We start from the raw sequence: 6,741 nt of genomic DNA, 5'->3' as shown, positions 1-6,741 counted from the left end.
GTGTGTGTGTGTGTGTGTGTGTGTGTGTGTGTGTGTGTGTGTGTGTGTTTGTGTGTGTGTGTTGGGGGGAGGGGGTCTTGTTCACCTGGTATCCCAGGTAGTTTAGCCCAGGGCGGCCCCTGGGGCAGCCCTCCTCCCCAGGTCCCTCATCTACAAGCTGATAGAACTGGAGGAGCGGAGGGCAGTTTTGCAGGAGTCTGAAAAGCAGAGAGGTTTTGTTGTTTTGCAGATGGAGGAGTAATGGTTTGGAAGCAGCTATGGAGAAGGCCACGTCTGGGGGGAGGGGTGTGTAGGGTGGGAGAAAGGGCAGACAGGTCCTCAGGGAAGCAATGCCCTGGGGAGTCAAGTTTTCCAGAAGGTACAAGGTTTGGGAGCGAGGCAGGCCTTGCAGGCTGGGTCCAGTGGTTAAGGGTGCACACCTTGGGTCCTATAGGTTTGCAAGCCATCAACATGCGGGTGGTAGAAACCATGTAACCCACTTAGATCCTGAACCGTGGGCAGAGTGGTGAGTCGTGGGAGCGTTGCTGTTGGATTGGAGACCGCAGGGCCTGATGGGATGTGACGCAGAAGTCCCAACTGTGGTCAGCCTGAACCGGCCCGTGAAGCTGGTCTCTCATGGGCGCTCTGGACGCACTGTCCAAATTCCCCGCAGTGCGGGCGCCGATATCGAGGTGGGAGGCTCACAGAAGAATCCACTTATCTAGGAAGGCCTTGAATCAGCACAGGGACACAAAAGAAAGGAGCTTTGGGTTCGGGTGGAGGGTGGGGCTTGTGTGGGCGCTGGTGGGAAGACCAAGCCGCCCCTCCGCACAGGTCCCCGGATGCCTGCAACACCTCCGCCTCCCTCCATCCCTCCTGTGCCCCGACATCTACTCCGCACGCAGCAGCCAGAATCATTTTTCAAAAATGTAAATGAGACCGTGCCACTGGCCTCACACAGCGGAAATCCTGTTCCAGGCTTCCCATGGCTCCTGAGACAGGAACTGGTGATAGAATTTTCCAAACTGCAGTGGTAAGGGACATGATTTTAGGTGGGACATGGAGGAATTTAAACATTTTTTAAACTTTCAGCAGTGTATGAGACAAAATGTAAGTGGTATGCCAGTCCTTTGATTTCATGAATATTCTTGCTCAGGGTAAGGATACAAAGGGAGCCAATTTAAAGACAATTTTAAAGGAAATAATAGTACAAATGGCATCCCATAAACAAGGTACTCGAATGAGAGAGGCCCCTCCTCTATCTGGGGTCTCATCTGGGCCTCCCTGGCTCTTGCTGTTTGGCCTGCAAGTCCTTGAAGATGTCACCCTCCAATCCGCCAGGAATGTTCTGGATGTTCTCCCCAAGCCCCCCAACCCCCACCCCATCACTGGTGCTTGGGATCTCCACTTGCAGCATCACTCTCTGGTGGGGGGCCTATCTCACAGGCCCTGCCATTTGCCCTTCCCAGCACTTCCTGCCGTTTGTGATGATCTATTTTGCATCTGGGATTAAATCCACAGCCCCCACTAGAATGCAAGCTTCCTGAGGCTGGGCTGTGTCTTGATCACCATTGTATGCCCAGCACCTAGCATAGTGCCAGCCACATAGGAAGCATTCATTTGAATGAATGAATGAGCAAATGAGTGAGCCCAGGAGCTTGATCTAGAGGCTCCTGATTGTTGACACCACCAAATTTGTGGCTGCCTTCATGGAATTAGGAATCGCACCAGTACCAGCCTTTGAACAAGGGGCCCCACGTTTTCATTTTGCACCAGGCCTCACAAATTACGTAGTTGGTCCTGAGCAGAGGGTTCAGGAAATTAGGAAGTGAGGGTGATGGGGGTGGCAGGGTGGGGAGGGTGGTTGACTTCTTCCAGAAGCATGGCTGAGAAAGGATAGATAGGGTGGTAGCCTCTCTCTCTTTCTTGACCTAGTGCTGGCTCGGTCACCAGGGATCGGGTAGACCAGACCTCTTCCTGAGCAGCCCCAGCAGTGACGTGCAGGCATGGTCGGGGGCTTCTGCCTCAAGTTTCCAAGTGCCTCCAGCCACTCCTCCCTGGCCTTGGACTTGGCCTTTTGCTCCTGGCCTCTCCCCACCCCTCATTGTTTGCTCTTCTCAGACACCTCAGATCTCTGAGGCCAGACCTTCGCTACAGGAAGGTTTAGCACCTGTGCGTGTGTGTGTATTTTTTTATTTTTAAATTCTCAAATATTTATATTTTATTTAATTTCATTTTTAAAAGATTTTATCTATTTATTTTGAGAGAGAGAGGGCAAGCGTGAGAGCACAAGCAGAGGGAGCGGGAGAGGGAGAAGCAGACTCCCCACTGAGCAGGGAGCCCGATGTGAGGCTCGATCCCAGGACCCTGAGATCATGACCTGAGCCGAAGGCAGCTGTTTAACTGACTGAGCCATCCAGGCGCCCCTTCAATATTTTTTTAAAGCCTGGAGAATAATGTAACAAACACTCAGTATTCATCACCCAGAATAATCAACTGTTAGCATTTTTGCTCCAGATATGTTTTTTACGTAAAATAAAGAGAACACCACAGATAAAGCTGAAGGCCCCTTTGTACCTCTCCCGGGTTCAATTCCTCCCCCTCCCTTGATTCCCAGGAACTGCTGTTATTATTAATCCAATGTGTATCCTTCTAATCTATTTCTATGAACAAAACAGAGTGTGTGTTCCTAGGAGCACTGTTTGTAATAGCCAAAATGTGGAAACAACCCAAAGGCCCATCAACTGATGAATAGATCAACAAAATGTGGTATATCCACATAATGGAATATTATTAAGCAATAAAAAGAAATGCACAGGGCCCCTACATGCTAACTTGGATCAGCCTTAAAAACATTATAAAGGAAGAAACCAGACACAAAAGACCACAGATTGTAGGATTCTGTATTACAGAGCAGGCAAACCCACAGAGACAGAACAGAGGTCTGTAGTTGCCAGAGTGGTTGCTAGGTGGGGAGAAAGGAGGAGTAACAGCCCAGTAGGCACGAGGCTCCTTTTTTGGGTGATAAGAATGTTCTGGAATTAGATGGTGGTGATGGTTGCACAACTCTGTAACTATTAAAAAAAAAAAAACCACTGAAATGGGGGTGCTTGGCTGGCTCAGTCAGAAGAGCATGCACCTCTTGATCTCAGGGTCATGAGTTCAAGCCCCACAGTAGGTGTAGAGATTACTTTAAAATAAATAAAACTTAAGAGAAACGTGAAATGTACATTTCAAAATGGTTAGATGGTGAATTTTGTCATGTGAATTTTATCTCAGTAATAAATAACCAGAACGTGATTTTTAAATGTTTTCCTAAGTTCTTCCATACTGTGGATTGTTTCTGCACCTTGTTGACTCACTCAACATTATACTGATACATGGAGGTCTGTCTGGTTCATTTATTTTGCTGCTCAGATGTTTTTTGTTGGAGCACATGTTATCCTTTTTTTTTTTTTTTTCCTACTGGTGGACATTATAGTTGCAGTTTTTCTCCACTAGCCGTGCTGCCGTGAACAGACTTGACAATGTCTCCCGGGGCACACTTGGGAGAATTTCTCTAGGGGTATATAATTGCTGGACTGCAGGGAATACAAATTTTCAAAATATTGTCACATTGCTCCCTAAATGGTGGTGTCTATTACACTTCCACTGGCAGCCTGAGAGTTTCCATGAGTCCTTACCTGAAGCCTGTTATTATCAGACTTTGATTTTACCTATCTGATGGATCTGCAGTCTTAATTTACAGCAGTATTCCCTTTATTTCTAGTTTTCTTCTTTTTTTGTTTCTTTTTCTTTTTTCCTTCCACCCTTTTCCCCCTTCCTTCCTTCATTCTTTTCCTTTCGTGTATTTTCCAGGCTCTTTGGACCTTTACACTTCCATATGGATTTGGAATGAGTTTGTCCAGACTATGAAAAACCCTGTTACGTTTTTATTTATTTATTTTTTGGAATAGTTTTGAAATCACTGATTTATTTGGAAGTTACCGTGCATTGTTACTATATTGAGTATTCCCATCCATGAACAAATGATATATTTCCATTTCTTTAGGTCTTCCTTTACTTCTTAAAATAGACTTTATTTTCTAGAGCAGTTTTAGGTTCACAGCAAAAGTGAGCAGAAAGTACAGAATTCCCATATGTTCCTTGCTTCCCACACCCAGAGCTCCTCCACCATCAACGTCCCCCACATCTGCACATCCCACACCAGAGTAGTACATCTGTTACAACTGATGAACCCAGCTTGACCCATCATTGTCATCCAGAGTCCATAATTTACATCAGGGTTCACTCTTGGTGTTGTAGCTATTACGTGTGTGACAAATGTACAAGGGCATATATCCACTATCATAGTATTGTCTGGAATAGTTTCACTGCCTTAAAAATCATCTGTGCTCTGCCTGTCCCCATCCCCTCCTCTTCCACAAGCCCTGAAGCCACTGATCTGTATTCATGGTTTTGCCTTTTCCAGAATGTCCGATAGTTGGGAATCATACAGCATGTAGCCTTTTCACATTGGCTTCTTTCACTTCCTGATACGCATTGAAGTTTCCTCCATGTCATTTCGTGGCTTGAGAGCTGACTTTTTTTTTTTTTTTTTTTAGAGCTGAATACTATATTCCATTGTCTGGATGTGCCACAATTTTCCGTTCATCTCCTGAAGGAGATCTTGGTTTGTTTCTGAGTTTTGGCAATTATATATAAAGCTACTACAAGTATCTGTGTGCAGGTTTTGGCATGGACAGAAAATTTCAGCTTGTTTGGGTAAATATCAAGAAGCATAATTGCTGATTTGTATGGTAAGAACTTGTTTAGGTTTGTATTCCTTTACATAAAAAAGTTGTATAATTTTCTGAGAAAACACCTAGCAATTTTTTGTTATATATATATTCCTAGGTCTCTTGTAATTTTTCTTGCTATTGGAAAGGGCATCCTTTTGATTATGCTTTCTTGTTTCCTGTTGCTAATCCAATAAGCTTTCAACAAGAATGCTACTGATTTATGTAGGATCATCTAGTATTCAGCAATCCTACTAAATATTCTTATTAGTTTAATACTTTGCATGTAGATTCACTTATTTTCTAGATATAAAGTAAATCATATGCATGTTAGGATGATGTTAACTCTTCCTTTCTATTTCTTAAACTTCAATTCTTTCTATTATTTTATTATGTTAGCTAGAAATGCCAGGAAAGTTGTGAATAGAGAGCATTCTAATCTTGCTGTTTTTTTTTAATTTTTTATGGGAATGCTAGCGTTTCACCCTTAAGTATGATGCCTGGATATTTGGTACATACCCTTATCAAGTTGATGTATTACCCTCCTCATCTTAATTTTCTAAGATTAAGAAAAAATGTGTTTAATTTCATCAAATGATTTTTGCACATTCATTAAACTGATCATACACTTTTATTCTCTTAATGTACTAAGGCTCAGAATATAGGAATTGTTTTCCTGGTGTTAAACACCCCTTGTATTTTTGGCTAAACTCTATTCTATTCTTCTATAAAATATGGATTCTATTTTATGTTTTATTTTTAGGATATTTGCATCTATAATCATAACTCAGCTTGTTCTATAATGTTCTCACCTTGGATTGCCTTTGCCTGGGCTTGATGTCAAGGTTATACTAGTATTGGAAAAATGAGTTAGATGGCTTTCTTTTTTTCCCACTCTCTAAAACAATGTGTATAAAATAAGGTGTATGATTCAGGGTTCTGCAGAGAAACAGAACCAATTGAATGTATGTGTATATTTAAACACACACACACACAGAAAGAGAGAGGGAGAAACTTATAAGGAATTGGCTCACACTTATGGAGGCTGAGAAGTCTTGAGATCTGTGTCCGCAAGCTCAAGACCCAGGAGAGCTGATGTGTAGTTCTACTCTGAGTCTGAAGGTCTGAATGCCTGGGAACGAGAACTGATGGTGTAAGTATCAGTCCCAAAGCCAGCAGGCTGGAGACCCAGAAAGATGTGATGCTTCCGTTTGAGTCAGAAAGCCAGAAGAGACCAATGTGCCAGCCCACAGAGCAGCAGGCCAAGTTCCCTCTTCCTCAGTCTTTTTTTTCTATTCAGGTCTTCAACTGATTGGATGAGGCCCACCCACAATATAAAGGACAATTTGCTTATTTGGTCAACCAATTCCAACGTTTATATCATCCAAAAATACTCTCAGAGATATACCCAGAATAATGCCTGAGCAAATATCTGGGCACCCCTTGGCCCAGTCAGGTTGACACATGAAATTAACAATCATAGAGGGAGAATGTGTTCTTTGAAGGTGTGGAAAACACAACTGTAAAACCTCCTGAGCCTGTTAACCTTTTTATGTGCGTTTGTTTGGGTAGGGAGGTTGGGTAACTTATTTTTCAGGAGGATCATTTCCTTGGAACCATTCTGCCCTATAGGGACAAACACGGGCTAGTCTTTCCTGTTTCCCTTTGAGGAATCCTGATCTTCACTTAGTCCCTGAAGACTAATAGAATCCAGGGGACAAAAGAAACCAAGAACCACAGGCTATTTTATTTTGTAGAAGCTACCGGCTTTGGGGCTACACCTATCAGGACAGTTTGTAGTTAGCATAGCAGTTAAAGGTATTATTTTTTTTTAAGATTTTATTTATTTATTTGAGAGAGAGAGAGAATGAGAGAGAGCGAGCACGAGAGGGAAGAGGGTTAGAGAGAGAAGCAGACTCCCTGCTGAGCAGGGAGCCCGACGTGGGACTCGATTCTGGGACTCCAGGATCATGACCTGAGCCGA

Source organism: Callorhinus ursinus, unplaced genomic scaffold (genome assembly GCF_003265705.2).
Source record: "Callorhinus ursinus isolate GAN/ISIS: 27379988/994484 unplaced genomic scaffold, GSC_fseal_2.0 scaffold18, whole genome shotgun sequence".
NCBI classification, from domain to species: domain Eukaryota; kingdom Metazoa; phylum Chordata; class Mammalia; order Carnivora; family Otariidae; genus Callorhinus; species Callorhinus ursinus.
This window is presented reverse-complemented; position numbering follows the sequence as displayed.